The sequence below is a fragment of the Hippocampus guttulatus genome, chromosome 11, assembly GCF_054856545.1.
Source record: "Hippocampus guttulatus isolate MCC_2025c chromosome 11, RoL_Hgut_1.0, whole genome shotgun sequence".
NCBI classification, from domain to species: Eukaryota; Metazoa; Chordata; class Actinopteri; order Syngnathiformes; family Syngnathidae; genus Hippocampus; species Hippocampus guttulatus.
This window is the reverse complement of record NC_141271.1, coordinates 11,790,897-11,818,795: the sequence shown is the minus strand read 5'-3', so window position 1 is coordinate 11,818,795 and position 27,899 is coordinate 11,790,897. Positions and strand designations below refer to the sequence as shown.

Sequence of the window (27,899 nt, the reverse complement as noted above, 5' to 3'; positions counted from 1 at the left end):
ATGACGCCTTCTGACCCATTGTTTGTGCAACCACTGCCGAATTTCATTTTGTTTAGGTCATTGAATAAATTTCATATCTGAGAACATGCAGTAAAACTATCGAAAAAATTGAAACCTGTTCAATAAAGTTGAGTCACATGAGTCTTATAAGACGTTTTTGGGGCTCTCTTTCTTGTTGGACTACATTTTACATCTGCTCTCATTCTGCCACTAAAGCTGTGAGCAATAAAAAAAAAAAAAGTTGGCAATGGAGGTGGTGATGGTGCTATGTCATCCCTGGCTCTATTAAAATACATCGCTGCCATAAAACATGACGATTGTGTCATCAATTACCACGCGTCTGCGTTGTTCAATGTGAAAACGCCATTTGGTAACAGAACAAGTGACAAGACCCACACCTTCTCTCTCTCTCTGTCTCTCTCTCTTTCTCTCTAACTTTATGTCAAGGTCATTTGAAAAAGTGAAAACAAGAATAGGGAGTACAAGCAGCTGGTATGCCAATCGCTATCATTAGAAAAAGCAAGACCCGGAATTACACATGACCTCCAGGTTACGCGCAGTTTGAGTACGTGTGCTCATAAATGGTTACTTAAACCCGCCAGACAACGCTTGTGCTGTAACAGCACCAAACACTTTTGACAGCTGGATGTTTAATACTTCATTGACATGAATATAATTGTATTTGTCAAATAATGCAGAATACAACAGGGCAGTGAGAGTTTTTTTTGTTAAATCTCTGTATATTAGCAGCCTGGATCCCATTTGTTTTAAGTTCAATTACATTTAAGTACATAAGCTAAAACTAGCTAAATAACAGTCTTACCCTTTCAAGATTTACAGCCTTAATGACAGTCCGCCCTCTTGAAACCTGAGGTGTTCGAACTGAGCCTCAGGGCCGAATAATGGATTCAGGGTCACGACCTCAAATTTTGTCATAGATCCATTAGGAAGATACAGTACAACATCAAAGATTGAATACAATATGTTCGAACCTTTAGATTTCATCAACCATGTATCCATTTGGTAGAGCATTTGTCCTCATTAGGTTGCGGGTGGGCATCGAGCTTGTTCTAACTGACGAGGACACCCTGGACTTGTTGCCTGCCAATCGCAATGGGAAATATACTCAAGGAGGGACCTCTACCGAATGTGGAGATGAATAAATAGATATGTGTCTATGCAGCGTCCTCGTCATTCGTCCCTCGGGTCATGAGGCATTCCGATAGTTTTACGTAAATGCGAATCACCCAGAAAAAGTGTTCACCAGTTGGGCGATCGCTCACTATGCTGACGTTTGCCTTGGACATTATCAAAGGATTGTTAAAAGGCGACAAAAGCAAACGTCCTTGGATCAGTTCTTTATAAAACGCCAGACAGAAAAACACTTCTGAGAGAAAACATGGACTAAAGAAGACAAAAAAACGATGAGGACACAGTTAAAATTAAAATACCATCATTTGTATTCTTGACTCAATTCTTTGTGTTGAAACATTATGCCCAACTCTCATTTTTTTGTGCAATAATCTAATTGTAACATGTATTTGTTACATATTTTGATGCATTTTTATGCTTTGAAAACATTTATGTCTGAATTTTGGGGGGCTTGGAACGGATTAGGGCATTTACATGGAAAATGCGTCTCTACTTACAAAATTTTCTCATTAAGAAATTTTTTCCAGAACCAATTTCATAAGTAGAGGTACCACTGTATTGAGATTTACAAATCATTAAAAAAAAAAAATCGAACAATCAGAACGCTTAACTGGCCGTCCTTAGTTTACGACATTGTATTCTGATCTTATGAATCACATGCAATTAACGAGTGTGCACAGAGTATTTTGTCACAAACCACAAGAAGGCCTGCTCAGTCGCCGTTATATTAAATCGATTGTTCTGCCGCTTTTATTGTTACATATTTGTCGTAACATCCTTTGGAATACATGTGGGGGAGGAAAAAAAAAGCTTTTGCGAGGTACACTGAGATCTTGGGAGCTATGAGGTTCTCTTGCGTAACGACTTTGGAACTCTGAAGCTTTGTACAACTTTTGAGACCTATTTTTCCTCCAAAAATGTCAGTTATTTATGAATGATCAAACCTCAGGAGCACTGTCTTGTCCACCTACATATTTTGTACCTTTTTGTAACTTTTCATTGGCTCTTCTCTAGGGCAATAGCTTCGAAAAACTGATTTTGGATCAGTGTGTTTTAATAGCTTGGAAAGAAGCTTGTTCATATTTGGCCTTGAAAAAGGTACACGAGTGACCTTGGAGTACAGTAAAGTACACCGCCATTCCTGACAGTGTCGTGTGATTTACACACGATGACATTTCGAGCTTTACAAATTGACTGTATTTGAACACAACCTGGAAATTAAATTCACACAATCCACTTTTTGTGATCTGCCGAACACATTCAGGCAAAAGCATCGGGCACCCTGCAAAATCTGGCCGTTGCCGAGCAGTTGAAGCGCCGCCATACGAGGACTTACATTAGATCTGTGGTCACGCCGCGCGGGATCATCATGCGTGACATGCTTGGATGATTTGCCCGTGATTTTAAGAGGATTTGTGGTGTTTTTAGAGACATCTCATAGAAGACGGATCAAAACTACTTGCATTAAAACTCTCGGCCTGTCTGCATAATTGAATAAACATAACCTGACAGTGTTCCGCCGATGATGTAATCCACAAAGACACAGTGAGGAAATAGTTGTCATCTTATTTGACAACTGTCCGACCAATAAGCCCAACGTTATTTTCCAGCCACACAATTTTTGGCTTACAGTTTCTGGACGGTTAGAAGCCCCTTAGCACTCTTTCCTCCTCCATGAAGTAAACTGGCCTTTTGGTGTGAGCACACCCTTAAGTGAAACTTTGTCCTCTTTATGGCCATCGACTACCAAAAATCATTTGGAAGCCCAGGACACCTGTGATGGGAGGACATGAGCTGTTTACATGAAATGCATGAAAATAAGTATTTTGAGCAGCATCGAGTTCCATTCACCGATTAACTTTGCAGGCACAACCGTGACGTATAGTTTTATTTGACATTGGACTTATCGTGCGCATTTTTTACAGTAACATCTGGTTATCTAGGGATTTCAAATCACGGTACGATTAATGTTAGAGTAAGGTTACGTTAGAGGTTAGTGTGGTGCAGGGGTGTCAAACTCGTTTTTGTCGCGGGTCACATTGTCCTTACGGTTTCCCTTGGAGGGCCGTTATGACTGTGAATTTTGTAAAACCAAATGTTGAACCATCTCCACATATTACATACACGGCGAACAACAAATTGATGGATAAAGTGTTTTGAAAACAAGTCAAGAATAATGGCTTGTATTGTTGATATGACAATTTGAAATTTTGGTTCAGCATCATGGAAAAGTTGACATGCTTGATTTGCTTTGCGGGCCACATGAAATGATGTGGTGGGCCAGATCTGGCCCCCGGGCCTTGACTTTGACACCAGTGGTGTAGGGTAAGTTGTTAGGCTACAGATTTGGATAGGTTAGTGCATCAAATTCAAATCGACATCAACAAAATGCAAAATTCGAATGGGAATGCATATGAAATTGCAATTGCGATTGCCCCCTGTAGAAACAAATCAGATTATTTTGCAAAATCATTCATCCCTAGTATGATTGTATAGCTATTTTTAGGATACAGTCATGAACGGCACACCCGGGAGGAGGTGCTATAGCCAGTCTGAAATCTGTCTAGCCCCCATTCACAACTTTTTGAATGAATTGGTGTAATGTCGGCCAAATGCTAAAAACAATAACACGGGGTAGTGCACGCGCAGGTCAGTACCCTGTGTTACGGGGGAAAAGAAATGCTATGTATTTAGCATTAAGCCAACATTTTCTCATTAAGTTTGAAAGAGTTTGTCAGTCAAAAATGTTTACTTTACAATTGCAGTTCCCCGTACTTGTGGTGTGAGAGAGAAACTGTGAAGTAAATGAATCATGAAAATTGATTTTTGTTTCTCCACATATTAGTCAAGCCCTCCCCTTATACTTGGGAGAGAAAAAAAATCCTGGTGCCGTGCCCAGGCACGGTGTAGGTTTAGGGGTCTTGCTAATGATTGTGTTTGGTTTGTGTGGCTGTATAGATACTGTGAGGTACAATTGATGTTAGGGGTTCAGGGTGGAGTCTACGTAAGAGGACAGGGGTTACAGTTGAATGATGTGTTGAAAATTGTTTGGCTGGCGTATTCACAAGTTGTTCGTGTCTGTTTCCGATTAAGACTTGGCTTCTTGCACAGCCTGCAGTCATTGGATGCTCTGCTTGTCAGTTATTTTACACGAAACGCAGATTTGTCAAAATGACAGTCAGTGTGTGTGTGAACAACCATTTCACGCGACTCAGCTCCAGTAAACAAATGCATATTCTTTTATTTTCAATAATAAAATAGTTATTGTTAGAGACAGTGGAAAAACGACTTGACCCAGATTCAAGCCGAGAAGTTTTTTTGGGGGGAAGCAGCTGTGTGAAGCACTCAGCACTGCGTCTACGTCACTAAATAACTTAAGAGGCACAAGGTGAACATTACCAAATAATTCAACCCAACAAGACATGTAAAATGAAGACGAAATGTTTTCGGGGATTGTTGGTCAACGACATCAAAGTTTTATCAGCCTCGAATGTCTTGATGGTTAGCGCAGATGGAGTTGTACCCACAACATAAAACGATGCAAAACACGTTCCAGATACTCCACATTTGACCTCACCGAGACCCTGAAACCTCATTGGGGATTTCATTTCTTTCTGAGGAGATTCCTCACTAAAGAAATAAATGTTAGCGATAAATAGTGATCGTGGTGTTATCAACATGGGAATTTTCCTCCACAGATCATATTTCTGGAAACGTTTGTTTACAGACGTAACAAAAACATCAGCCGTGTTCGGCAAACCTTTGTAGAGTGGTATTCATTGGTTGCAGAAGTCATTTTGGTACTTAAAAGTGTGGATCAAAGAAACCATTTTCTCTATTCACTGTTACGGTTCGCTTGCATTGCTCAGTGGGAGGTGTGAACTGGCAGCGGGAGTTATGGTTAAAAAAAAAAAAAAAGAAAGCTCGGTGTGCGTGGGTGTTGGCTCACACAACAAAGGCCAAAAGGCTATAGTACCTTAGATTAATTTTTGAGTTTATTAAAATTTTTGTTTTTCAATGAAGTATTGATGTGAGAGACATGTGCCCCCCCCCCCCCCCCCACTCGCTGAAACATCATTTTCTGATTCATATTGCTTGGTGGAATAAGAATCAATCAAGGGCGCAGCATTTTTGACATTCTACTGCCACTTGTTGTCAACAGAAACTGATGTCAAAGAGCCCTCGGTTCGCAACACGTGACGTGACCAAACCCAGAATACAAGCTGAGCCAAAGGCTCTTGGATGTCAATTTCGACAGCGGGTGACAGAAAACTGTAAAAATGGCCACACCCTCATGGACTTTCCGAACAAAAGGTGCATTTTTGGGGTGTCGACGTAGTTTGCGAGTACGTCACGACTGCTTTGGATAACTACTGATGCCAACAAAGGTGCTAAAGTTTTCAATGATTATCTTGGACAGTGTTCCCTCACTTTTATGTGTCCATTGTCCGTGAAGGGGTTTTTTTTTGTTTTTTTTTCCCATGGTATTTACGACTCTACTAAACTATTACGAATCCACCCAATACCCCCAGACCCCCAATTACCTTCCCTTTGGAAGACAAAGAAGTGGTGTAAGAATGGTAGTCATGGGAACTGGGTTTCGATTTCCATCACAAGGATTGCGCCAAAAGCCTTTGTAACTTTTTGTCTCCACTATGACGTGGAATTTTGGTTCAGGTAATCCATTTTAAACTAAAAAGAAAAACCATAGTTACAAAGCGGAGGTTTCGGCACCCTTGTGTGCTGCCGGATGCAGAACGCGCTGCGCTCACGTTATTCTGAACACAGTCTATAATGCACGGGGATCCGATGCTCCTTTTATGGGGACACTTTGAAGAAGTGAATGGCACATTTCAACAATTTCTGTGTTTCCAAATCGTCTGAGTCAAACAGTGTGCTTGGAACGTATTTTCACAGGCATCCACGATGATGGAACATGGATTTTGGCAGCGACGAGCTCTGGTGTCCATGGTCTCTGTTTTTGTAAAACAAATTTCCCCTATTTAAAAGGAAAAAAAAGACGTATTTTTGGATTAGTCCGATTTAGAAGGAAGAAAAATGGCAAGTAAACCAACAATAAATTAAGCTTTTGGTCACAAGCGAAAACCCTAGAGTGACGCCACTATAACCAAACTGCAAAGTAGCAAGGGAACATTGTATTTAGAAACAAATCACCGGCTTCACTTAACATTGTCTTTAAATAAATAGTACCGTGTATTACCTCAGTATGAATGATCACAGAAAATGTTTGAGGAAAGCCAGTTAGCTTTACTTTTACATGTTTGATGCATACATGATTTTATTTATTTATTTTTTTGAGGAATCCCTTTCAGATGGTGTAAATTGCACTGTACATAAGCCGTGTATGGGAAAGAGGAGGCACTCAGAGTTGCGATGAAAGGGAGTGTGTGGGGGGGGGGGGGGGGATCTCGGCAAAGATCTAAAGGAGGGGGTAAGATTTATGAGTCAGGACCGGATTGGCAGAAGGGGTAAAAGGCACTGAGGAAGTTCGTGTGGTGGGAGTGGGGGGTGGGGGGGGGGGGGCTGTCCTGGGGGTGTGACGTCTGACAGTCTGTGGTCCTATAGATAGACGCCACTTGACTAGCTTTATAAATCAGCACACAAAAGTGGTACATTGAAAACCACAACAACAAAGCCTCATGCAGCATTCCTTTCTTTTCTGAGTCCGCAGCTCCTTTTTCAACCCGCCCCCCCCCCCCCTCTCTCTCTCTGCGTCTGGTTTTGGTCCTCTCCTTCATGACTATTTCAACAGCGACAACTCATTAGCTGTGTTACATATGATATCATTCGGCGATAGACGCAAACAACATCAATAATTAAACGCTGCGCTCACTTGCTGCGTTGCGACAATAAATTCACTTCAATTCCATGCGATATTTTTCAAGTCTGCGTTGAAAGTTGATATTCATCAACGCGGTGTTGACTCATTTGGTGTTACCCAGTGCAAGCCTACTCGATGCGTCCCAGTAGTGCTGCCAAATACAGAGGAACCTCCAAAGGCAAAAACAGTTCCTTCAGTAGCACTTTAAGTTCCAAAGGGGTTCTGATTTCAAAGCATTTTTTAGGAGAGTAAATAAGGTCTCATGCTTTTACTTTCCAGCTACAGTAATCCTTATTTTGGTTGCCATTTTGGAGTTTTGACATATATACCTGTATATACCGTATTTTCCGCACTATAAGGCACTTCGGAGTATAAGGTGCACCTTCAATGAATGCCCTATTTTAAATCTGTTTTCAAATATAGGGCGCACCGCATGATAAGGGGCATAGAATAGAAGATAAAATAGTGGCGGTGGTTGCGTTTGCATCCACTAGATGGAGTTACGCTAAAGGGAATACAATACAATAGAGCTTTATTTATCGAGAACTTTCACAACCGCTGCAGCTGCAACAAAGTGCTTCACACATCATTTAAAATACTACGTCCAAGAAATCTGAATATTGATCCATCTATAAGGTGCATCGAATTATAAGGCGCACTGTCTGCTTTTGAGAAAATGGGATGCTTTTAAGTGCGCCTTATAGTGCAGAAAATACGGTACGGTACTTTCAATTTATCCTTCCGATGCTAACTTATTGCAGATAAAATCTGACATGACTTGATGATTGATGACTCTTGAGCTGTTGTGTTAGGTTCAGCTTTCATGACATGAATGAGTTTCACCTCTAACACGTCAGTCACCCTTAAGTAAAAGAGGGGCAAATTTTCCTTCTTCTAGGTTGTCAAACTCAACTTCCTCGGCATGTTAATCATGCTGCTCCACCCCCGCCCCCCTACACACACACTTTAAATTAACGTAGCATTCTTTGAATTCACAGCGGTGTTTCCTTATTAGGGACCCCTACCTCAGGGCTCGGCTTCTCCCGCATCCGCTGTGGCCCCTCGCAGCCAATGCCTAATAGTTTTTACTGAAGGTGGCTCCCAGGGTGAAGCAACACATTTCCCCAGTTGGCCTTTTGAATAGGTGGGAAACACCCGGTCTAAACAAACAGCGTGTCTTTTTTTTTTCTTTTTTTTTTTTTATGAACGGTCTGATACTCCGCAGTGATTCCCTCCGAACTGTAACTACTTAGCCGTCCGCTGACTTCAATAGGTATGCCTCAGCACTTATGCACATTGGAGCAAGCTGTTGTGTTTAAACAGTTCAAACACTTTGAGAGTTTCGAAGGTTTTCTTGGCTCCCCTTGAGCCCCTCAGGCGCTGTTTCCGACGGTGCGCACGGCCCAAAAACTGGAAGGCGATCTGCCGCCTTCACTTTTGAACTAATTTAATTTGAGGGTTGACATTCAAGACTCGGGGAAAACATCTGAGGAAAATGCGAAAAGAAATGTCACCCTGACCGTAATTGGCACTGGCATGTCTTAATTGGGACTCCATAAAACTTGGTTGGTGAGATAACGTCACATGTTTTGGTGACTTCCCAGCCAAGTGTGATATTTATTTATTAATCCCCGCTGAAAAGATTTTTAACAAGACGTTCAGTAGAATCTTCATGTTTTTAACAGAAGTTGACATACGTAATGGTGACCGTTGGACCATTGGTTAGCGCGTCGGCCTCACAGTGCAGAGGTGCAGGGATCGATTCCGGCTCCAGCCTTCCTGTGTGGAGTTTGCATGTTCTCCCCGTGCTTGCGTGGGTTTTCTCCCACATTCCAAAAACATTTGTGTCAGGCTGATTGAACACTCTGAATTGTCCCTAGGCGTGAGTGTGAATGCGGATGGTTGCTTGTCTATGTGTGCTCTGCAATCGACGGGCAACCAGTTCAAGGTGTCCCTCGCCTACTGCCCGAAGACAGCTGGGATAGGCTCCTGCATGCCCCATGGCCCTTGCAAGGATAAAGTGGATCCGAAAATGGATGAATCGACGAATGGATATTCATTCTCATATCATTTTTGAGTATTTGTTTGGTTTCCTAATCATATGACTACATTTGTGTTACAAATTTGAGGTACAACTGTACTGTATGTACCTTGCTGTGGAACAAATACTCTTGTGTACTCTCCCTTTTGTTTTTTATGGACAAATGTTTTATTTGCCATCCGGTAGAACATGAGACAACATGGAGACTGAACACAATAACAGAACACAACAACAGCAACAATTCCGTCTGTTTGGAGAGCTGTTGGAGAGCCTGCCGGGGAATAGGCAGCGAATCGACTCTGCATTGCCACTTGTGTCGCAATTGCACATTTGGCTATTTTACATCCCTTCAAGAATGGTACACGTATGAGATAATAGCTTTTCCGGGAAGAGGAGAACGTGACCCGAGTGAATTGGATAGGAATGTACCACTTGCAAGGCACCCAATTGCTCATTCATTTCAACGGGTTTTCCGATGATTGTAAAAAGGCTGACGGGCCGACCAAATACAAACCGACAAACCCGTTGCCGTTATTTTTGGGTGTAGTACATTGAAACATGATAGGAATATCATCAAAACCTGCCTCTGTCAATGCTTCGGCTAGGATAGTCTGGTTGAATAAGAGAGTTTAAGGATAAATATTATGGACGCATGGTTGGATGTCCATTGGTATTGGTGTCTACAGGATAATAGCAGTGTATTTAAAGTCCCTGTAAAGTGGAAATAAATAGTCAGACCACAGAGACGTATTGTTAACAACCAAAAAACTGAACTTACATTCATGAAGGCATCCTTTGGTTGCAGATTTTGGCAACGATACTGTACACCCACCTTCCCCCCCACTGACCTGTGTTGCTGTGGTTTTTCCATGTCTACCCCCCCTCCCCTCCCAATTCACCAAGTTAAAATGATTCTACTTCCAGACAAACAGCTGCTAAATGGCTCTTGATACATGATAGCAACACCAGACTTTCATCTGCTTCCTTTCTGTTGAGGGAACAAGGGACTAGACTGCACTGGGCCAATTAACCTCTTGTCAGTTAATTATCCAAATACTTGGGCTGGAACGGAAGTGCGGGAATGCCTACATGGCAAATGCCGTGTTTCTGCTCAAGCTTTTGAATTCAAGTTGGATGTATACTGGATTGTTTTTCAGTTTAGATCTTTCTTGCTGAAGATCAAAAAAATAATAATCATAATAAGGTTATTGTCCCAATTTTTGGACCTAACTGATATGGTGGATGTACAGTAAAAAGGGGTGTGTGGAGTTTTATTTAAAATTATATATGGGTGCCAGCGATCTCCACCAGCGTCTCAAACCACTGCATCAACTGATTGTACAAGAACTTCTCTACAAGAACTGGGAACTTCTCGTATTCATCCTTCCAAAAAGTCATTGCATTAGTGGAGTAGACTTCCCACACATCATGGAACATACACCAAAACACGAGAACCATGTTACAATCATAGGTAGGGAGTTACTTTTCAATCACAATGCCACCAGATGGATGATGGCTCATGATATTGGTGTTATTTACAACTAGGTCAGGTTTGCTCGCCACAAAAAACATGCTTTCAATTGAAATGCACAGTGACTTCTCACTGTCATAAATAGTTAATGTCCCAAAAACTGCTCTTACCACCAGCTGACATTTACACTAAAATGAGCGCTGACACCGTGGTGGCACACACACACACGGACCTGCAGATGGACTCACCATGACATCCTTCCTACACTCGCAGACATGCACCATGGCACCACGAAAAAGAAATGCACTCGGTATCCCACATGTTAGACAGACAGAACGAGTTATTATCTCCACTGAGCACTGTGACTTTAGCATTGACCCCCCTCACACAAGATTCTCGGCCTTCTTATGTAACCGCTCGCTTCGCTCGGAAAACAAGAGGAGGGAAGATGCTAATTAAATACATTTCTGAGTGTCACACGGATGCGGTTCACCTATTAGCCTCCTGAGTGGGTTTATTGCATAATAAAGGCTTAGCACGAGACTCACCTCTCCGTTTATCTTGTACTTACGAAGAGGCAAATAAGATGTCGTGCTGATTAACAACATATCATTTGACTCAATGTTTTTGTCGACATCCTACATGGCCGGTCACCGAAAAGAAGCAGACGGGAAGGAGCGCAGAAGGCATGAGATGAGATGGAAACTCTGAACCTCAAACCCGAGGCATGCATGATAACCACTCGTGTGCCCTTTTGCCCTGCATTGACATAATTTCATGAAAATGCAAGAAATGGCAGTCCAATATATAGTTAAGCACTGTTAAAAATGAGTTGTATCGATGTGTTCACCCCAGTTTGGTTGAATTTGCATCAGCACTTCCATTAAAAGCCCTTCCTTATAAGTAGGCTGTACACAATTAGGTATCAGAAAAAAAAACGTTCTGATCAGGAGACCAACCTATCCAATCTGTTGAGACAAGTTATGTATTTACTGTACAATCCGGTCAGATGGGACCTGCCTAGCCCACGAATAGCTAACATTTGTGTATAAGTGACGGCCATTGAAATGTATCAGGAAGAAATCTCCCCAAAAATGCTCATAAAAATTCAATACATTGATAAAATTGTTTCAAAATTATTTGAAACTATTGAGGAAAAAAAATGAAAGTGGAAAAAAAAGTGACTGCATGTCCTAAGAAACAATCATTAACAAAGGCAGCACAAAGAACGAGATTGAGTTTGCTGTAATGTCTTCTTTTCAGGATCCAATCAACGGTGTCATATATCGATCCGCAAATATCGGCTTTCCAACTGATCACCGATTTTGCATAAAATGCCAAATATCTGCCCATCTGATCTCCGCTGATCAGATCTGCGTAAAGTGTACCGATAGAGACGAAATGAAAGGAATGAGCCAGTCCGTTTGACTGATAGAAATGATTGCGCCATTACTGTAAAACATGCTCTGTCTGCTTAATATCTCCACAGATATCGCCCTACTTGGCGAGAGAAGGCTCTCTTCTCTTTCGGTCTCTTTCGTCTATCTACCTCTCGGTGTCCAAATGTGTCCAGATGTTCAGAGCGCAGGGAGGTTGCAGATGGCTTGTCATCGCTTTTTAAGTGTGCCGGCAAGAATGGAGCAGCGAGATAGAGCGAGAGCGTCCCAACAGCGGTGACGCTTTAGTTCACACTGCCCGAGGGGACATTTATGAAAATGACAGAGTGTCACCTTATCTTTATCCTCATAGGCGTACCGCAGAAAGTACATTTGCATCGCTTGCGAGTAACTGAAGTTTTATTTATTAATTTTTTTGCGCCTATCAAACATATCAAAAATGTTGACATTGAAACCTTGAAACCTTCAGTGAATGTTGTGAGCTTTTATCTCTGAGCCTTTTTCTTTGTGAGCCGCCGATCCGTCATGAGAGTTTTAGGTTTTTGCTGCAGAAACAAGGACTTCCTTTACTACTCCTCACCACAAAAAAAAAGCTGGTTTATGTCTTCTTCCAGTTCCTCTCCCACAGTACTGTGCCAATGGGTCAGCAATAACTACATCCTCTGTTTACGACAGATACGTTATCCATCCATCTGTTTTCTTAGCTTGCTTGTCTTCATTTGAGATGTGAGCAAGGGAGACCCAATCCCAGCTGACTTTGGGCGGGGTGACTCTGGAAGGGTTGTCAGTTGATTTGTTGCAGGCCAAGTATAGACAACCCTTCACACTTGCGTTCACACCTAGGGACAAGTTAGAGACTTTTATTAAGACACAAGCACAGGGAGAATATGCAAACTCCAGATTCAAACCCCAAACCTCAGATCTGCGAGGTAGAGGTGCTAATCATTATTTCTTTGTATTTTAAGATGGACAGGGAGTGAACCGCCTATGTAGCTTCACAATAGACTGTCCCCTGCAAAAGTAGCGCAACGGCAAGGTCACTTCCTTTGTTTTTGTTGAATATTGAAGTGATTGTATTAGCATCGTATTAACATCTAGATCAGGGGTCGGGAACCTATGGCTCGTGAGTCAGGTGTGGCTCTTTTGATGATTGCATCTGGATCGCAGATAAAACAAAATATTTTCGCTTGTTTCATCCATCCATCAATTTTTCACTGCTCATGTCCTGTTCAGGGCTGCAGTTGGCGGTCGGAGCAGTTTTAATTGGATGATACTGGCCTACGTAGGGGAAACAGGGAAACGCCCCCTTTTGTATAAGCCTGCTCGGTCATTAGCTCAAAGCTAATCCTTCGACGAATAAGATGGCGAAAAGAAAAAAAGATGACGAGTGTGGTACAATTCAGGACGAATGGATCGAAGAACAGGTTCTGCGGTGTGTCTAATTTGCAATGACAAAATACCATCGATGGAACGGTCGAATGTAAAGCGGCACTTTGACCCGCGCCATGCTACGTTCGCATCAAAATACCCTGCGCAAGACAGCAGAAAGGAAGTGTGCAAACTACTGAGCAGGGTGCAAGCTAGCTAGCCACAACTCCGCGTATGGACCCGGCAAGCTGACTATAATTTCGCTCATTTTGCTGGTTCTTTAGCAATCGTGAGGAATGGAAAACCATTCACATTAATGGTGAGTACTATCACAAAAGTACTGAAAAGAATACATTCAGAGGCTTATTATACTGACATTTTGTATTGGGAAGGACATTATGAAATTAACTTAAAGTGAATAACATTTAATATTCGGTGGCACAACCCCTACTTGCAATCATTGCATCAAGCCTGGGACTCATTGACTTTAATAGACTGTTGCATTCTTCATTTGAAATGTTTTTCCAGGCCTTTACTGCCGCCTCTTTCAGTTCTTGTTTGTTTACCTCAGGAGGTAAAATGGATGCTCTATTGGGAAGCGGCCAGTCTAAGACCTTCCACTTATTCCCACTGATAAAGTCCTTTGTTGTGTTTCGGGGCATTATCTAGTTGCGTGATTGAGCTTCTCCTGATTAGTTTGCATGCATTTTTCTGTAATGTGCCAGACAAAAATGCCTTTGCAGACAAAAATGGCTTTGCAGACTGAACAAAGGATTCATTCTGTTGTGTGACCCAACATGAACTTTTGTGTGAACGTTCACTTTGGATTGGACTCAAATGTCTTCGGTATACAACCAAAATAAAGGAGTTGACCTTGCAATTCCAATACATTTGGAGGGGACTGGAGGTCACATTTTGCCATCCACTGCCATGTTCGTTTTACTGTGCGGTGCAGTTGATTCCCAAACTGTGTTGACCTGTGAAAAGAATTTTATCCCCCTGCCACAGATTCACAGGTCCCTATCATGCGCCCACATTGTGATTTGTGTGACGGAGTTTGGCTTGTTGTTGAGGTTGTGTTTCAAGTACCAGTATGTGCCGTATTGGCCCGAATATGAGATGGTGTTTTTTGCATTGAAATAAGACTGAAAAAGTGGGTGTCGTCTTGTATTCGGGGTCTCGACATTATACCCATTCACGATGCTAGATGGCGTCATTGAAGCGAATGCTGAACTTGACTCCCCAGGCCAAAGTGAACCCCTGTCACGAAGAATAAAAGTTAAAATAGTGGTAGCACGAAGAAGAAAAATAGAAAATAGTGGTAAGAAAGAAAAGAGAAGAAAATAATAGAAGGGATAACAGAAAATGGAGAAACGTAGCGACAATCTGGAGAAAAGTGGGTCGAAGATCAGCCAGGTTAACCGGCAGCTGAGAAGTTATGATGTAATTTACATGTCAAAAACCAGAAGTCATTCATTTACGAATGTGATTGCACTTTAGTTTACATATTTAAATGTTTAGATATTAAGATTTGAATGAGGCAAAAAAACATACTTTTTCTCTCAAATCCATCCATCCATCCATTTTCCGAACCGCTTGATCCTCACTAGGGTCGCGGGGGGTGCTGGAGCCTATCCCAGCCATCTCCGGGCAGTAGGCAGGGGACACCCTGAATCAGTTGCCAGCCAATCGCAGGGCACACAGAGACGAACAACCATCCACGCCCACACTCACACCTAGGGACAATTTAGAGCGTCCAATCAGCCTGACATGCATGTTTTTGGAATGTGGGAGGAAACCGGAGCCCCCGGAGAAAACCCACGCAGGCCCGGGGAGAACATGCAAACTCCACACAGGGAGGCCGGAGCTGGAATCGAACCCGGTACCTCTGCACTGTGAAGTCGACGTGCTAACCACTGGACTACCGGGCCGCCCTCATTTTCTCTCAAATCTATTATTATCATTTGTTTCAGATGTACTGTAATTATTTTCTGTATAAAAATTAATTTGATGTTCAAAAAGTATTTTTTCAAACTTGAGTCTTGAAAAAGAGGGGGTCGTCTTATAATCAGGGCCGTCTTATATTTGGGCCAATGCGGTGTGTATATATATATACAGTATATATATATATACCTGTATAATTTTTTTTTCAACCCAAATTAGTTTACATGTTAAGGTATTTAGGGCTGTGCTCTAATGAGGATTTACGTAATTTCAAATTGGCGGGCTCCACTCTGACATAGCTGATCACGTTCGAGTCGAAAATAAAAGGTTTGGAATGTCACTTTCCTACAGGTCGACAGATTGATTCTTTGAATAATCGCCTCTGCTCCAACATGCAGACTAATCGTACAAGGGCCTGGTGGCAGAATCACTGTCAACATTCCTTAACTCTGAGGTATGTCCTCTTGGTTTCTTCATGCCAAAGATGGCAGCGGATCAAAACTCTGTTTCTTGTATACGCTTTAATCATATCAGTCGTTTTCAATCAGCCTGATCTCTCGCTCGCAGCGCCACATGTAGCGTGTTAAGATTACAAGGCAGATGGAAAACGGTGCCAGGGAAATTTATTGAAAGCGAGCGAATGCACATGAGGAGTGGCCCCATTTTCAGTGCCGAGTTTCACAACCTCATCAGAGCCACCTCGTTACGTCAGACGACAGGTGCTCGCATCTGCCTGCGTCCACCTAAACCTGAAGCGTTTAATACTCTCAGCACTTTTGTTTTTTGTTTATTTATTTTTTTGTTGTTTAAGAGCTTACACACGATGCACAACACATCCTCTTTGGATAATTAAAGGCTTGGATGAGTTCAGTGCAGATGAGCTTGCGGCTCACAAACCTGACCTCAACCCCCATCATGCACTTTTTTTCAGGGGATAGCACAGATGGTGTGAGACAGGCCCTCCCTTATGTCCAGCATCAGTATTTTGCACATGAATTGACACCATTGACAAATACTAGCGTTGAGGGGATCCGTTTTGGGGGCCTCAGTATTGCATCCCTGCTTTTTGCAGATGATGTGGTGCTGTTGGCTCCTTCAAACAGGGCTCTCCAACTCTCATTGGAGCATTTCGCAGCCGAGTGTGAAGCGGCTGGGATGAAGATCAGCACCTCCAAATCTGAAACCATGGTCCTCAGTCGGAAAAGGGTGGAGTGTCCCCTCCGGGTCGGGGAGGAGATCTTGCCCCAAGTGGAGGAGTTCAAGTATCTTGGGGTCTTGTTCACGAGTGGGGGCAGGAGGGAGCGGGAGATCGACAGGCGGATCGGTGCAGCGTCTGCTGTGATGTGGACGTTGTATCGGTCTGTCGTGGTGAAGAAGGAGCTGAGCCAAAGGGCGAAGCTCTCAATTTACCGGTCGATCTACGTTCCAACCCTCATCTATGGTCACGAGCTATGGATCGTGACCGAAAGAACGAGATCCCGGCTACAAGCGGCCGAAATGAGTTTTCTCCGCAGGGTGTCCGGGCTCTCCCTTAGAGATAAGGTGAGAAGCTCGGTCATCCGGGAGGGGCTCAGAGTCGAGCCGCTTCTCCTCCACATCGAGAGGAGCCAGATGAGGTGGCTTGGGCATCTGATTCGGATGCCCCCTGAGCGCCTCCCTGGTGAGGTGTTCCGGGCATGTCCCACTGGGAGGAGACCCCGAGGAAGACCCAGGACACGCTGGAGAGACTATGTCACCCAGCTGGCCTGGGAACGTCTCGGGATCCCCCGGGGAGAGCTGGAAGAAGTAGCTAGGGAGAGGGAAGTCTGGGCTTCCCTGCTAAAGCTGTTGCCACCGCGACCCGGCCCCGGATAAGCGGTAGATGATGGATGGATGGATGGATGACAAATAAGATAAGATAAGATAAGATAGGTTAAGATATCCTTTATTAGTCCCACAATGGGGAAATTTACAGCCTCCAGCAGCAAGAATGTAGGCAAAAAGAAGAAGAAAAAACAAACAAACACCGTCCAATTAAGTGCAATATAAATACAAAATGGATAAATCGCAGTGCTATTTACAGTTGTTTTCCACATCATTCAATTATTAAATATTATTGTTGCTATTTTTTATTCAGCAGCCTGACAGCAGTTGGTAGGAACGAGCGTCTGTATCTCTCCTTCTTGCAGCGCGGGTGTAACAGTCTCTGGCTGAAGGAGCTACCTAGTGCTGTCAGGGCGGGCTGGAGAATACGTCCTCTTGGAGAATACTAGCCTATTAGATTTCTAAACCGCATCATTCCTGCTTTTTATGGTTTCGTCCAGCCATTTTTGACTTTCAACTTGGCTTTTGCCGTGGGACCACCTGTGAGTTCCTTCCCATCGTCAAGGTCAGATAAATTGTCCAGAAACAATCGAGAAAGATGAAGAGCGGCTTAATGGGGAGTCTGCTGCCCCAGGGAGGCATTGCCTGGCTCCAGACTTCCACGCTTCCACACCTAAACCCGCAGGTAAAATCCAAGTCAAAACTGTCAAAACCCACATCTTAGCTAATCAACACTCCGGCAACACAGGACGGCCGCGTCGTTAACACGCTTAAATGTACTCGCAAGTCAGTAACAAGACAACAGGTACTTGTGGAAGAAGTGAACAGGCCAACGAATAAAGTTTACAAGGCAGCTCTGTTGCATGGTGATTGGACATTACACAAATAATTCCTGAGACTTCAAGAAAAAAAAACGTTTTTTAAAGGACTACAAATTCATCCTTTTCTAAGTGTACCTATTCCACTGCGATAAGAAATATTAGCTTTGATATGAACTTTTTGAAAACGGTGGCAGCACCCACTTCAGATTTACTATGCAATGCAATAATGAACAGACGGCAGATCAACATTTCTCTTGTCGAAAATAAACATTTCCAAAAAAATTAAGGGGAAAAAAAAACTGAAAAGAATGTTTTGAGCCGCTGGTGGTTGTGATAACTCATTGATTCAAATGTGATCCATTTCATCTTTTTTTTCTCACGTCGATATTAATGGTTTAATCCCTGCGTAGTCTATTATTCCTGATATGTTTTCAATCCAAATTGTTAACCAATCGAAATCGCTTGATGGCAATTCTCTTAACTCTCTTGGACCCGTCAAGTGTCGACAAAGGGTTGAGTAACTGCACCGCTTCACTTTCTGGCATTATGTCATCTCAAGATTGAAAGTCGAGATGATTTTAGACAAGAACGAGCGAAAATACTGTAGGTTCGATACAGATAGATGCATTTGAATTTGTTAAGAATCAAATAGCTACAATGCTGCATTGCGGAAGTTAACTTTGCATGCAGATTCAAATCTTCCAATTTGTGAAATAGGCAGAAATTAATCGTAAGCAGCTCATCTTGTTGTTTTTGAATTCCATCACTCTTCAATCTTTGAATTCATCATCTTTTCAAAGTCATTTGCCGTAACTACCCGATTCCATTTCTTCTTCTACTTTGCACTTCATGGCGGTCTGGATGTCGTCTGGTTCCTCCGAAAGGCCAGTCTTGTTACCACACGGCACTCCTGGCATGGGAGGGGAGACTCGCATTTGTTGGTGAAGCTTTTGCCCTCCCTCCGCTCTGTGCTATGTCGGTCATCCGGAGTATCCGACACACTAAAAGAGCAGAAAGAACACATGTGATGTCTATATATTTTTTTCTCATGACAGATGTCACATTTGAAAAATTGTTTAGGATGTTAAAAATACATCCTCCCTACTTTTTCTCCATTTTGTGGTATGGCGAGATGAGCGAGCAAACCTCTTTTTGAAGCACAACTGGGCCTCGTTTGCCTCTGTTTGATCTTCGCTTCTCAAGTATGCTGGACTTCCTCCAGCTTGCTGCAGTTCTCACACTTGACTGTGGAAGCATTTGCAAATGTTCGACTTTTATTTTTTTGTCAGAAAGTGCCTGTACAGTTCTTCCTAATTCACCTCATCCTACCTGACGGTCATACATTTCGAGCAATCGTATTACAAAGCGTGCGGGGGACCATCATCACTTTGTGGTGAAGCGATGTGAAATGAATTTTCCACAGACGCTGCAAATGTCCCGCGGGACCTTTGATCAGTGCTGATTGTCTCCACCTTTCTGTCATCCGTTCTACCCTGCAAGTGGGTAAGAATGATTTCACTCCTCTGCTTGGAACAATCACCCATGCCAAATGTGCGCGCGCGTGTGTGTGTGTGTGTGTGTGTGTGTGTGTGTGTGTGTGTGTGTGTGTGTGTGTGTGTGTGTGTGTGTGTGTCACAGTGACAGCATTGAATAGAAGGGTGTTTGTACTGGTGTGGAAGCAGAGCTTTGTCATCTTTGACCAGCTGGAGTGAAGAGTGCAATGTTTCAGCACAGCAGTGTCAAACCATACATGCCCCCCCCCCCCGCCCCCCCAAAATCAAATCAAAATCAGCCCTCACTCTCAAACACACACACATAAGTAAATCACAGTTGTTTGTGTTAGTATGCCAAAAAAAAAAGAGCGGGGGGGGGGCAATAGGCCAAGACCTGCTTAACATTTTTAGTGTGGATCTTGATATACTGCAGATTTTTCAGTTGTGATGCAAGAATTTTTTGTTGTTGTTTTTCTTTTGTTTGTTTGTTTTTTTTGGTCGGAATAAACACGTGTATGATAATTGACAGTTTAGCTCAGATCCACATTAGGATTTTCAAACCTTGGCAAAGGTTCTTGTAGTGAGTTGTAATTTGAAAAAAACATGTCAATTAAAAAGCATCTGCAAATTAGGTAAAAGTAAATCATCACCGTTTGTTTTGTGCTTGTTTACGATTTTAAGATGTTTTTGGGAGACTGATGCAGAGACCATGGGAGAACATGCAGAGAAAATGGCATTATCAATGCATTACCTTTATTTATTTTAAGTTAATAGTATACTTAGCCATCTGATTTTGACCTGGAGTCATAAAATTGAAAAAAAAAAAGGTTATTTATTGTTATATCATAAAGTCGATATCCGTTTCATAAAGTCAAAACGTTCAAGGTTGAACACAATAAAAGACAAAAGACTGCTGGAAGAGAAGCCAAATGTTCAAATCAGAATGTAAAAAAGCAGCGTTTTTGAATGAGATGGGGGGGCAGGGGGAGGACCAATCCACACATGAGTTAAATGAGGTTAGGCGATATCATAATTCTTGTTTCTTGCTGGAATAAAACTTTTCTAGACAGTCCCATGAGAGTTTCGCTGTCTTTAAAATTTTGACTGTCAAATTCCACATCTCTGGAAATTAGTTTTCTCTCCAGTTGAACATCGTCAGGCCTCGGATGACTTGATTAAGCCAGCTTCATTTTGCCTCACAAAAATGTGTTTTTCACAATACCAGTTGTTACAAGAATTGGTATTCATTGAATATCCTGAGTGCATCGGATGTTTTTTTCTTTTTTTTTTCAAAGGCTTCCTGTCACCATGCAGTGTGTTGTGTGGCCAATCATCAAATGTCAGGATTTGGCAGAGCCCACAGAGACCCTGAGATTGTTTAGATGCTGACATGTAGGGCAGGAAATAGCGCGGGACAACGAAAATGACCAAGGACACAAGACGGCACGAGGGCGGGACAGAGAAATGGAGAAAGTTGAAAAGGATTAGAAGGCTGAAAATGAGGTTCCGTGTAATTCATTGGAGGGATTAGTGCTATATTTGTTGTGCTTCATGATGTCATGCACTTCAACATGATCTTTTGTGTGTGCGCGCACTCACTCTCACCAAAAGTCAGGATTAGCCCATAATAATCACTTCATCTGATGCTCTGTTCCCGTGTGCATGTGCTGGTATTCATGCCTTGCTCAGGATAAAAGGCTGTTTGCACAGTTGGGTGTTTGTCATGGAGCCTGTTGGGAGACAAAAATAAATAAAATAAAAGAAGAAATCCCCTCATACGAATGCAGGAGCTGTTGTACGTTGGTGGGTGTACGTTTATGGTATTCATGCGTGAATTGGGTTCGGTATTATTCTTGCTTTACGTATTCTGAAGATTTTTTTTCCCAGTATATCTTTCTATTAAGGATTGAATGACTGAAGGTTTGTCGTGTGGTTTCAACTTGTGTTCCGTTGCGCGAGATGGTGTAAGACAAGACATCATAAGCGGGTGACGTAGATGGAGTGTCACTTCACACCGCTGCCTTTGTTCCTCACCACAAGACCAGCGATACCGCTGATATCAAGATGTCGAGACAAGCAGCGATTAGAGCACTGGTGTCAAACTCAAGGCCCGGGGGCCAGATCTGGCCCGCTACATCATTTTATGTGGCCCGGTGAAAGCGGCTCAAACATGTCAACTTCCATGATTCTTTCTAAAATGTTGACCAAAATGTTTAATTCTTATGTGTAATAAATAAGACATATATTCTAAGCATTTTCTTGTCACCAAACCCCTCAAGATAGTAACTTAACCAATAGTTGAATCAACAGTTATTCTTTACTTCTTTATATGGTTTCAGTCATAATGGCCCTCCAAGTGAAACGGTAACTAAAATGTGGCCCGCAGCATAAATGAGTTTGACACCCCTGGATTAGAGTAACCGAGGCTAGCAAGACGAACTGTCGTGATTTTCCACCCCCCAGTTTATTTTGGTGCTCCCTCGCAGACATTTGAAGGCTGGTTCATCTGTTGACTGGCCGTTTCTCGTCTCTACAGCGCTATCATCTGGCAACAGCAGCTGACAGATACCTTATAGGTTCTCTTTAAACCGGACGGTTGGAAGACGAGATGCCAAATTCACATGATTCGCGATTAGTCGACTTCAAGAGGTAAACATCGACGCGCTGTAGGAAAGTCAACAAGTCGACTACACCCCCTTGTGTGTATTCAAATTTTTGTGGGGAACAAAAATGCATAATTGTTCATGCCAGTCTGTGTGTGTGTGTGTGTGTTGGTTTAATGCTGACTTTTAAAAGTCTTCTGGTGTGGGGACCAAAAAAAGAAAAAAAAAGCACCCAAAGCCAAGCCAAACAAAACAGAAAAAGCCATAATATGAACACAGCAGCAATTTTGGAGATTTTTTGTTCTCGTGATGTGGGAACCGAAAAATCTGTACAAGTCGTTAGCCGAAGCTCATTAGGCGCGTTTGTGTTCTGTGATTCATATTTTATTGGTTACCTCACACAGTCTGTTTATACAGTCATGTTACAGGGGCCAAACGCAGGAAATCCCATCATGTAAAGGTGGACAAAAGTCGGTTTACAGTTATATTTTGAGGGCACGTTGCTATGTGAGCACCTGAAATCAAGAAATCCTGGATAAGAAGAAGGCAGGAGCTTTTCTGAAGTTTTAACACTAGTCTAACGGGCATGTTTTCCGTGTGTGTGTGTGTGTGTGTGTGTGTGTGTGTGTGTGTGTGTGTGTGTGTGTGTGTGAGAGAGAGAGGGATGAAACTAATCCCTACGGGATGGAACATCTTTTATGTTTCAGCGACTCACCCTTCTTTCTTTCTTCTGTTCTCAACAGACTTAAGGAGCACATAAAGCCCCATCAGGAGGAGGAAAAATAGGAGCTGAAGCAAAATGGGGCAATAAAAGGTGACAAAGATGAAGAGATTAAGAACAAAAGCGAGACGAGATTCAGCCGAGAAGAATGTCGCTTCAAAGGACCTCATTTCTTTTCTTTTCCGAGCTTTCTCTCGAGCATGTAGAAAGAGAACAATTCAATGGTTAGATATAATACATACAGAACAAGACATGTTTGACGATGAGAAAAGTCTTTAACACATTGTTGCATATACAACGTACACAATCACCTAAGATGAAGCCACAATGCACTCATAGCATGATTGCGTTTCCACTACTAGTGGCACTTTGGCCTACTAGGATGCCTCCATCCATCCATCGATTTTCCGATCCGCTCTATCCTCACAAGGGTCGCTGGCGTGCTGGAGCGTATCCCGGGCAGTAGGTGGGGGACACCCTGAACCGGTCGCCAGCCTATCGCAGGGCACACAGAGACGAACAACCATCCGCGCTCACAATCACACTTTGGGACAATTTAGAGCAGTGGCTCTTAACCTGGGTTCAATCGAACCCTAAGGGTTCGCTGAAGTTTTTTTCTGTTTTTCATAAATGCGTTTTTTTTTTTTTGATGTCTTGAATTTGTTTTTTAAAAAATCATATTTTTATTTTTCACTAATGAAGCGTTCGGTGAGCGAGCATGTGAACTGTTTGGATTCAGTACCTCTAACAAGGTTAAGAACCACTGATTTAGAATGTTCCATGAACCTGCCATCCATGTTTTAGGAATGCGTGAGGAAACCAGAGTACCCAGAGAAAACCCACACAGGCACGGGGAGAACATGCAAATCCCACACTGGAAGGCCGGAGCCAGAATCAAACCCTGCACCTCTGCCCTGTGAGGGGGACGTGCTGACCTGTCTTCCACCGTGCCACCCTACAAGAATGCAATTAAGACTTAATTTTTAATTGACTGTGTTGCACTAGGAACTGCACTAAGACCAACGAGCAGGCATGTGCCGCACACTCATAGCTTGCGTCATGGAAAGCAGTTTAAACATTTCCTTAATTTCCAGGTTTTATTCATACTTGTATCTCTTTGTCCTCACCGGTAGGACAACTCTGGCTTACAAGTGAGACCCGTTCGCCTGTTTTATGACTAAACCATCATTGCAGAGCATCATGATGTAATAATCTGATTTGTAGATGTCTGGATTCGACGTGCGCAGGCCGCAGCTTTATCTGGATCACTTTCTTGATTTGTGTCTTTGTAACAGTACTTAGGAGCTCAATGTGGGCCAAAAATGGCATTTCATTCTTAAAAGTGTGTCAAATCCCGATGAACAGCTCCACACCATTGACGTTCACAAACTATTTGGGTGTCTATTCTTATTACGCTCTTGGCTGACAGTAATTTGGGTGTTTAAGGTGGGTGTGGCTATACTGAGGTTGCCTACTTCGCTTTGCGGGATCACATGCGTATCAAGTTACTTGCGTCGACTTCACAGTGGGCCAAGAGCAAAGCGATGAATAAAATAAACCAGAAGACAAGCGTGAACATACAGAAACACTCACTGTATAAACTTACTATACACATCCAAAAACGTTGACGTTTGGCGACATATATCAGGCACACGCGTCAAGATGAAGTGCCCTAGCAGACAGATGCCCAGACTTGTAATGTTCCTGCTTTATATATATATATATATATATATATATACATATATATATATATTTTTTTTTTAAGAAGCACACCACAAACTGGACATTCAAGAGGACCACAGTTTCCTTCTGTGTCATGTGGTCGATCCTCGGTAGTTATGACTTGGCCACAATCATCTAAACACAGGCTCTTTAGTGGCAGGCATAGAGGAAATAGATGAGCACACGGGAAATGCAACCATATCGAGATCAAGAAAGCAAGAAAGTGCTTGTTGTAGAGGTTCCTCAGTGTACGGAAATTAGCAGCGTATATGTAAATATTTAATCGGGTTGTTTCACAAAGACGAAAAGATGATCTTACAGTTTATGTGCAAAACCTTCCTAAAAATATCCCCAACCAGCTTTTGAACCACGAAACAAGCACTGAAATAAAGCGAAAGAAACAGAGAAAGGCTTTTCTTCGCATCCCCTGATGGGACTTTGAAGCTGGAGCTGTTGCCATTCATTTGCCTTAAACCTCTCCTCATCAGCAATGTTGACATCCTCCATTAAAAGCTTCTAAGTAGAAACTCCAAGTTTGAACTTGAGTGAAACTACTTTTTCAAGAGGAAGTCAATCCATCGTCTTTTTTTTTTTTACCTCTTGTCCTCACTAGGGTGGCGGGTTAGCTAGAACATAGCCGAGCTGGAGCTGACTTTGGGGCGAGAGGCGAGGTGCACCCTGGATCAGTTTGTCAATCAATCACAGTTAAACATATCGACAAACACGCATTCACACTTGTTTTTTCACTTCTTCAAAAGGTCTGACTTGCATGTTTTGTGGGTTTTGGGAGGAAGCCGCAGAACCCAGATTCAAACCCAGAACCTTTGACGCTTGCACTCCGAGCACGGCCTGCAAATGTTTGTTTTTGCCCGTGTTGACACACACACACACACGCGCGCAAATGCCCCCGCTGCTCTATGTGCAAGATGCCCCATTGCCTACGTGCATGATACAGACCCGATATTAGCCGCGTGTTTGTGCCAATTCCAAGATGTGCGACCCAAAACACATTAATTAAAAGCCCACGCATTAATCTTGCGCAGATTTGGCTTTGGGTTTTATGAGCTCATCAAAGCATTCTGTGCACTGAGTCACCGTCTCCTGCCACCCCCGCCCCCCTCTGCCTCCCCCGTCCCCCGCTTTGATAAAGAGCACACTTCCCTCCAATCTGTTCTCAAAGAATGACCTTTGAGGAGGCAATGGAAAAGTCCCTGTAGCAAAAGTGTGTTTACGTCCCACTATAGCCTCCCGTCAGTATGTCAGCTGTGACAAACAAGCAGGAGATTCACAACGATACAGTCAAACCTTTGTATCCATGCTGATCCACCTCCCCGATGAAATAATGGCGATTTGTCGCCATCGCGCACAGGCGAGGTTTGCTTCACATTTGATCTCATCCGGTTGGAAAAAGAAGTTAATGACAGACGGTAAATTGTGTATTCACCGTTTGATGGATGCGTATTGATTGCGTAGCGGCGTATTGTGTCGGGGAGTGAAGCGGGAGAAAATTGATGAAGGCGAGTAGGCGAGCGTTAAAACTTCATGCATCACACTTGAATCATTTTGAGTGTCATGCGAGACTAAAATGAGCTTGTGAGTCCAACATTTGATCGCACCTGAAGGACAGGCAGGAGATTTACCGTTTGTCCTTCAAAAGTGATCCACTTCAGGTAAAGACTAAATGCTTACCGTTATTTTCGTCGTGTTGTACTGAGCAGTCACGCAAAAAAATGTGTGCACCTTAACCCAAACCTAGACTCTAAGCCTCTTAACTAAACCCGCAACCTACCCTCATTGTGACCCTATGCGACCCCTCTACCGCATAGTTGTATGAGCAAACACATATTTGCAATTCATAAATAATCATTTTCAGCGAAATGAAGTGAAATGGATAACTTCCACGTGATCTCTCGTGACACACTCGTCTGCCAGGGCACCCTTATTGGCAGTCTCTGCTTTACCCTGTGAATCTCCTGCTTGTTTGCCACAGATGACATACCGACAGGAGGCTATAGTGGGACATGAACACACTTTTGCTACAGGGATGGTGACTCAGCGGGGACGTATAGGACTAAATCATCATTTAAAAACATTATTAATGTAAAAACAGCACAAAAACAGAAGTAGTATTATGTGTGAAGATTGCTCCAGAAGTGTTATGCAAGTCACTGGTGGCTGACTAACCAATTAGAGTATAGACTGTTGGGGGAAATTTACTGCAATTTCATGAAACTGAATTTAGGTTCTAAATGTCGGTCATTGCTTCTAACAATGTTTAGGTCGTCAGAGAAGGCTTTGCTGGCCCTGACCCCTAACCACTGCTCCAACCACAACCCTGTGCTGAACTCCCAGTCCTACGCTCATCATATTTCTTCTCGTTGACGCCACTTTTAACACGCAAACAAAATCCAAACACGTAGCGAATCCCTCCGGTGATCCAATCGAATATAAATGCACACATGGACATTAATGAAGTCATAGAAAGTGTCGATTTGCAGCTGCAGAAAAGCTTCTCCAGCTGTACATCATCAATTCCACACACAAGCGTGCACTCCGGGTCTCTGGATGGCAAAATCATTTAAGACGTAAGGGCCTTGCCATCGTTAATGCCGCGTTGCCAGGGCGACCGCCAAGGAGCTGATGTTTAACACTCTGGATTGTGGGCACAGTTATGTAATCGCTCACTCAGCACGTCTGTTCGTCAGACCAGCTCACATCTGCCAGGCTGAAGGGATCAGCTGATGAGTCTGGACTTCCATTCAGCCCGGCTCAATTCTGGCACACGTCTGATGATCACTTTATTGGATTGTCAGACTGAAAAGACCGAGCGACAATAATCCCGCACTATTTGTGATAGATCGGGACTGATAAACCATGAGTAATGGACGTGCCCCCTAAACGTTTGTAATTATTCTCTATTCATGGCTCGAACTGAAACACCACCGACTTTTGTTCTCAAACACTTTCATATCATTTCAAAGACGTATAAATGTCAAACAGATGATTTGATATTGAATGTATGTACTGAAAGTGTATCTGTTCACACACATAGGCCAAAGACACTCTGTCACTTCCACTAACCACCCAGGCTAAACTTTTCTCCTCCCCGACATATGGAGCTTGTCTATCAGTCGGGATGTATCACTTTGCATTCATGACAAGAATTCATGTACTGCTTTCCCATTTTTGGACAGGGCCTTGGCTGCATCTTGAGGCATGTTTGGCTGTTCACCAGAATCTGTGCATGGTCAGTATGATTAATTAAAAGATGATTTCACTCACCATGGAATGCATGTCACCTGTCTGAGTACATGCAGTCAAGACGCTCAGTTGAACACCACCGGTTGTGCAAGAATGAGCTCAGTGTTCGGCACTTGGTCCACGGCTGCCGGCAGCAATAACGCTGATCCCCAGGCAACTGTAGAGCATGGGAAATACACACAATATAACAGACTCATTACACACTGTATTTAAAAAAAAATATTTTAAAAAAACAAGAGCATAAGCACACAGGCAGGGAC

The 27,899-nt window shown here is 42.9% G+C and overlaps 2 long non-coding RNA genes across 4 annotated transcripts in view; one reads left to right on the top strand and one right to left on the bottom strand.

The window, feature by feature from the left end:
- The window catches only part of LOC147198087 (uncharacterized), a 64,969-nt gene extending 40,058 nt beyond the window's left edge, over positions 1 to 24,911 (top strand). For both annotated transcript variants that reach the window (XR_015102334.1, XR_015102333.1), the window contains 2 exons: positions 22,679 to 22,749; positions 23,461 to 24,911. This is a non-coding gene — a long non-coding RNA (uncharacterized LOC147198087). The remainder of the gene's footprint in view (positions 1 to 22,678; positions 22,750 to 23,460) is intronic.
- Positions 17,194 to 23,207, bottom strand: LOC147198088 (uncharacterized). Of its 2 annotated transcripts, none has more exons than XR_015102335.1 (6): positions 22,822 to 23,207; positions 22,651 to 22,724; positions 20,938 to 21,062; positions 19,169 to 19,332; positions 18,945 to 19,084; positions 17,194 to 18,840 (listed from the first exon to the last, which is right to left on the bottom strand). It is a non-coding gene; the product is annotated as an uncharacterized LOC147198088 (long non-coding RNA). The 2 variants fall into 2 exon arrangements; XR_015102336.1 differs by having other exon boundaries at positions 18,986 to 19,084.
- Positions 24,912 to 27,899: the final 2,988 nt, after the last annotated feature.